Consider the following 7,161-nt stretch of genomic DNA (forward strand, 5'->3'; position numbering starts at 1 on the left):
TCTCTAGGACAAGATTCATTAGTGTTGATAGATACACTCTCTTGATGCAGTATTTCTTCTTCTGCATCTTTTTTGTATCAAGCAATAACTGAAGTCTTTCTTTTATTGTTCTTTTCTCCGAAAGCTATTTTGAACCAGTTATTATTAATATAAATATAATGTTTCGCCAAAAAAAAATGGTGTCCATTTGCTATCTAACTTTTAATTTGCTTTAATTTCATAATTTTTCTATAAACAAAATAAATCAAACTCTAATTGGATGAATATTCATATTTTCTAATTGTTTTGCTTGTAAGTTTTTCAAGTAGGACAAACAGTTTTCACTAGTTTCATATAATAAATATTTCTTTGATTTCAATCCAAGGATTTCTAGATCTTCAGAATCAAGAACATAGTAAATTTTATCAACTCAATTTCTCAAAAATAATAAAACTTGAGAACTTATTTCTCTTTTGAATTTTACATACAAAACTATTCATAAATTTCAACAATCAAACCAAGCACGACCCAACAAACATGACGAAGACAATCTTTTCAAAAGGAAAGATTTGTAAGGTTTTCTAAACCTACCACAAATCCACCAACTAAAATTTTAGACAACACAAGTGAAAACATGTGATCAAAAATAGTCTTAAGCTTCGAAGTAACTCTTTAACTTTAATGTCTAATATTCATAAATCTATAGATTATGATTCTCCAAAAAGACTTTTAAATTCTTTGTGTAAACCCTGACAATTCTAATTTTCAATAACGACTCCCGGAGCTGTCTATCCTCCATAAAGACCAAAACAACTATAATAAAGAAAACTTAGCCTATTAGAATTTTTATCATGGAAACCTAAAATGACAACTTCACTTAAAATCAAATAATTATTATTTTAATTTATTAATTCTTCCCCATGCATGCTAATTTGATTTTTTAAATTTATTTTTCACGCTTACTTCACTAATTGCATACACAAGTAAATTCTATAATATTATTTTAGTTATCAATTAATATTTATAACATATTAATAATATACAAAGTATAATTAATATTAATTATGTATCAAAATCTTATTTACTTTATTATTTAATTAATCTTCCAAGTTCCATTTTTTAATCAAATCTTTTAATTAAACACAATTGTAAATAATTAATTTATCATTAATTAAATAACCTTATTTTTATTATTTCCATTTTCAAGAAAATTTAATTAATTTATTATTTAATTAATCTTATTAAATTTCCTTTATTATTTTAATATAGCATTCCACAAATCATACGACGTACAACAAACAAGAAAACTAAACTAAATCAAAAAATGAAAAGCCTTGCTCAAGGGAAGGGTTGATAAATTCACGTCACCTTGAGGAATTTGAATGGGTACTCAATCTTATACTTGCCCACTATTTTAGGAGAATCAAGGCTTAGGTTCAGATTTTGACCTAAACATTATTTTTACTCTCTTACCATTGAGATATTGCAACAAGGCATGATCATCCTAAAAATTTAGGGAAGTTGATGGCCAACACCTATTGGCATAACTATCTCAAACCTCAAGGATTGACCAGTGAACTCAGTTATAAAGATGTTGTCATTAATGTCAAGACAAAGGAAAGAACCAAAATTGGTAGGGAGCATTGACTGAGAAGGCATATTGATCTAAGATGTGCAACTCAAGTTCATAAGGGCAATCACAGAAAGATGAAGTACAAGTCCAACATAGGCGATGATAGAGGAGATCCACTTAGATCGAAGTATACTAAGTAATGAGGGAATGTGTAGAAGGATGCCAAGTATAAAGGAGGCATGATTGACCAGTGATCATACAAGATGGTTTGGCCAAGTCAACAAGGAAAATATGGAGCATGATACCCATGATTGCCACGTCACGAAGTGGGTAGAAGTGCACTCATCATTGCACTAAATGGTAATGGATTTTAACATATCAAGAAAAAATCAAAATAATTCAAATTTTAGTTCTCTCCAACAAGAGAAAGTCGTCAAGGAAACAAGACACCCATGACTACTGTACGAACACATTACATCTAACAAGAGTGACATACTATTACAATGGAAAATCAAGCTAGACGTAGGGGTGAGAATTCAAAATTTGACTTCACAAACTAGGGTTTCAAATCCAAGAAAGAAGCAAGTATAAAAGAAAAGTCTAAAGAGAAAAAGTTATATTACTAAGTGATTAGCAAGAGAGCTAAGTTTAATCTTGAAGTGTGAAGAAAGTGACAAAGTGAAGTCACAACTAAGGAGTTAGTGGATGTGCTGAGGAGAAGCCAGTGAGCTAGAACAACATAAGTGTGATCGTTGAGCAGAGCCAAGTGCACAAGTGACCTTGTTCGAAGTTACAGAGCTAAGAGAAGGTAGAGCATAGCTCCAGGTGGATCAAAAGAGTTGAAGAAGGATCTATTTCCAAGCTAAGTGTAGTAGCTACTTCGTTAGATCATTCTCTATTGTTTATTAATATCTATAACAATAAATCTCGTTGAGGGTGGACCCTAATAGGTTCTTTGTATTCAATACCCTAACATGGTGACACATTAACTTGTGTTCAAAATTTCTTTAACTAGTTTTCTCCTAACAAGGCAATAATTTGATAAGTCTCATCAAAATCCCTTAATAGGGTGATACTTGATACTGCCTTTGTAATCTTTTAACATATATAAGCTCTTGACTGTGTGCACTTCAAGATAGTGAAAACTTTGTGAGGATCAACTCACACACCATGGTTTTACCCCTAGTTAGGTTTCCATGAGATAAATAACGTGTTATGTGTTACTATGTTCATGTTCTTTATTTTTACCGAATCCCAACTAGTTAAGTTGTAGCAAGCACAAACCTATAGATTAGTGTGAAATTTGATAGAAGTTGATAAGTTTGAAGTAGTAGAGTATACTAGTGTAGGAGCACCCCAAAAATTGAATTGATTTAATGGTTAATGTTCAAAACCACAAGGCTATGTAAGTTTTATAATGCAATGTGTAAATTCCATTTGGGCATGTGCCATGAAAATATAAGAATGTGCTAAAATTCCAAATGTAATTAAATGACATTGGTAAACATTTGTGTTTGGTTATTATTAGACAAAATGATGTATTCATGGAATGGTTATGTGGAGACATTAAAATTCAAAACTCCATAGAGTCTCTTTAGAGACAAGCATGCAACCAAAGAGGCATGGAAAGTGGATGGTTGTAACTATCCAAGATAGTCTTTAATAAGACATCTTTAAGAAATCAAGGAGTCGATAGTTGAGCAACTACAACATATAGCTTAGAAAGAACAAAAGAATAGAAAGAAGGGGTTGGCTCTTTGGTTGAAACTAGAGAGTCATGCATGTTATATGCATTTGTATTGCATATCTTTGAAATTAATATAATGTGTTTATTCAAGTTATCTCGTGTCTCTCATTTAGATTGAATTTTTTATGCAAAAGGATCCTGTAGTCATCTCTGTGAGTTGGTCATTACATGCTTATGAGTTAGGCAAACCGTCAACACATATGGTTCTTGGTTATTGTTTTAGTTTAATGAATGGAGCAGTCACCTAAAGGAGTGATAGCAAAGAGAAAAGGAAGGAATGGTTATTAGTTTTGAACAAAAGTAAAGGTGGAGGTTATGTTCCAAATGGATAATAGAAAATAGCATTGTCTCATAAAATAGATCCTCAATGCGGAGGCCATATCTCCCTAATGATTGCTGGATCTTCCTAAGATTCTAGTATGTTTTTGCAAAACTAGTTAAGCCCATCCTCACCAAAGTGATTGAGGATTTTTGTTTGGTTCAAAAGTTATACCTCCCTAAGTACGAGTCTATCTAGGAGACAACAAGAAGGTATATTCTTGGCTATTTGTTTTAATAGATTTGTTTAATGGATTTAGTGGATGGGAAAGTATATGGAAAGGACCTAGAAGGATGTTAGGGAGTATATTTGATGAGAGGAATATCCCTAAATTTTCAAGGGGTTTTTTAAGTGACTATCCCAAGTGTGGAGTCAAGAGATGATGAGTCACTGTCTTTTAGGAGAGAAGTCCCTAGTTGGTGTGGAGATGTGGGAATGGGTAGTTTTGGGGTCTTGTGAATTTGATTTGAGGTGTGTTCAGTTAAATTTAGTAGCCATGAATGAGGAATGAGAGAGCATCACCAAGTTTGTTACATCATATATTGATTCACCCCTCCCCCCCCCCCCCCCCGCCCCCGACCCACCCCTCACTATGTTGACATGTGTTTTGACCAACAAAACCTACAATCCTACATAAAAGACAAGTATCTACATATATAGATCTACATATAACAAATAGTGGTGGGGAGAATTACATTGTGTAGATCCCACTGTAGGTGACTAGAACTCTCTCCCTCGACCACACCAAACACATTAAATAGAAATATAAAACATACATGATAACCATTCACATGCAAGTATGCTCAGGTACAATTACTAAGTCCATGAAAATAAATATCATATCTTATAGATCCTCATTAAGAGAATAACCATAATGAGCAACTTAAAATACATAGTACATCACTATCATATGCAAGTAATCATCGCTATTCAAACTATTATGATATAATCAAATAATCCATCTATTAAAGTATTGCATCATCAATATAACTAAAGAACTAACATGCTCATGGAAAGGGTTTGGTAGAGTTTGACAAAATAATTTACAGTGATAAAAAAAGGCAGGGTATTACACATTTAGAATAACCTTTGTCAATTTGGAAATGTTAGTTTCATTACAATTGGTTTGTCATTATTGAGCCCATGCTCATATTCTTTGCATGTTGTATTATTTTCCATGGCTTACCTATGAGCTCTTTCCTTTAACATATGGACATTTTAGATCCTCACAATCTATTTTGTAAATAACATAATTCCTTCAAACACTAATTCTAATTTGTTGCTAAGCCAAGAGTTCTAGAGTTGGATTCATTGTTTTTTTTCTCCTTTCGACCATAACCTATTTGTTGGCTTATAATAATTTTATAAGATTGGTTTTACATAGCTTTCAAGGATACTCAAAATTTGACATGCATTTGGGGCAAAGATTATATTTTCCTTATGGAAAGCAAAAAATGTTGTCATAATTTTTTTTTACAATTCTATTGAGACTCTTGTTATGCCTTTTCACTAAAGATTCTATTTTGTCTAATATCATGGTCCAAATTCAAGTTCAAGACTATAAGGAGGGGGGGTGTAGGAAGTTCTTGGCCTCTAATAACTATTAGATAAGTGGGGTAGTGCCTCATGTATTGTGGTCAAGGTCCCCCTAAACAATTCTCAACATTGTGACCTGTGATTTGATTGGAGCTTCTAACTCAATGCTTGTTGTCCCCCAAATTCTAGGGACCTCATCACCAAGAGTGGTTGAACATAGTGTTGATCCATCTCACTTCCATTGGAGGTGTTGCATTTCAATCAAGTATGGGTAAGCTAGGGTGGGAAGATGGGCGAGAGGGAGGGGAGGGTGGGGGGTGGAGGGGGACAATGACTATTGGAGACAGTGGTTGGCTACAATCTTCAAAATAACTCCCTTAGTTGACTTTGATGCAATTTAACTCCCTTAGATGACTTTGAATGAGGGGCAATTTATTTTATGCCATATCAGACCTTGGCAATGATGTATGAGATAATTTGTTGGCTTCCACTTGTATTGTTCTTGCTCCTTTAAAACCTTAATTGTTATTGTTGTTAGTCCATGTCTTTAGGTGAGGAACTATAGTTTTTGATCACCTTATTCATTGTTAGTTGTTATCTTGGGAGTCAACCAAATTTCAAACATTCTCATTTATATTATGGTTCTAGAAAAATTCCTTATTATTTGGAATTTTTAGATTTTATTTCCTGCTTTTTGATTGGCTCTCTTCTCTTTTATTGGTAGTCTTTACATTTTCCATCTTAGATAATTTGAAGAAAATAAGGCTCCACGAATTCATAATTTATACAAACATGTTTCTTCCTAAAGTTTTTCGATTTTGTGTGGCATAGCATTGACTACTAAATGTACCACTTCCCTAGTTTGCATACATGTGTTTCACATGCAACTTCTCTCTTGAATCGTATATTTGCTAGAATGTAGACCTCGTTCATTTTCTTTGTTTCCCTCCTTCACCATGATGGACAATCAAGAAATAATGTGGGATCACCTCAGCATTGGAAAAATGAATTTTGTATCTTATGCTTAGTTTCTTCCTTGAAAGCCTCTGAATGTGCAATATTATTACAACATTCTCTTTGTTGGTGTTTTCTCTTTATGCCTACTGCCATTGGGCCTGAGGATTGTCTTTTAAGGTGAGTTATTTGTACTTTTTCATTCTCTAAGACACAATTATCTGAAGTTTCTTATTTCTTGCAAACACATAAAAAAAGTTAAATTTTGTAGACAATTCTACTCTTTTTTTTTTTTTTGAAAGCTTGGGTTAATTGAAATGGCATTAGTAACACAAAGTGTATTCACAATTTTGTATTTTTTTCTTCTAAATTAGAATATGAGAATGCCCTTTAGGCTTTACCAATATCTTGGTTCAGAAAGTATTTGCTACGAGATATTTTATTTGCTATTTTTTTCTTTTACTTTCATTATAAATATTTAACCCAAGATTAATAGCAGGAGATGAAATGCGTGAACATAAATAGTAAAAGTAAAATGAAAAATGGTAATATTGAAATTTTAGTTTGGTGGCCCTTGTCCTCTGCTGATATTTATTGACATGCAGTACCATTACAATCTAAACTCCCAGCTGCAGGGACATGAAGCTTGTGGGCTCAACCGCCTAGGGTTTTTAATTCTAGTTGTATTTTTCATGATACTAAGACTAATATGTTCAATAAAACTTCACTTTTATTGAGCTTTCTAATTGGTCACTTTCTTGATGATTCTTCAAAATAGTGAGATAAAGATTTATCCCGTTATTGGAATTTCCCCTTTTTTAAAAATGTTTTACTTTGTTGCATTCTTTGGTGATTTCTAATTAGCTAGAGTCATAACTAGTCGTGTTCCTTCGCACTACGTGTTTCTATATAATTTGTCTCATTACTTATTAATTGATTATGCTAGTTCATTCTATTATCAAAGTAAATAATCACATTCTTTGTAGGGTTATCAATTTATTGCTTTTATTCTCTATCAATTCTACTAAATAGACAAGCTTGTTTTTAACGTAC

This window comes from Cupressus sempervirens, chromosome 3 (genome assembly GCF_028749045.1).
Source record: "Cupressus sempervirens isolate cs-2001-9-10 chromosome 3, ASM2874904v1, whole genome shotgun sequence".
Taxonomy (NCBI): Eukaryota; Viridiplantae; Streptophyta; class Pinopsida; order Cupressales; family Cupressaceae; genus Cupressus; species Cupressus sempervirens.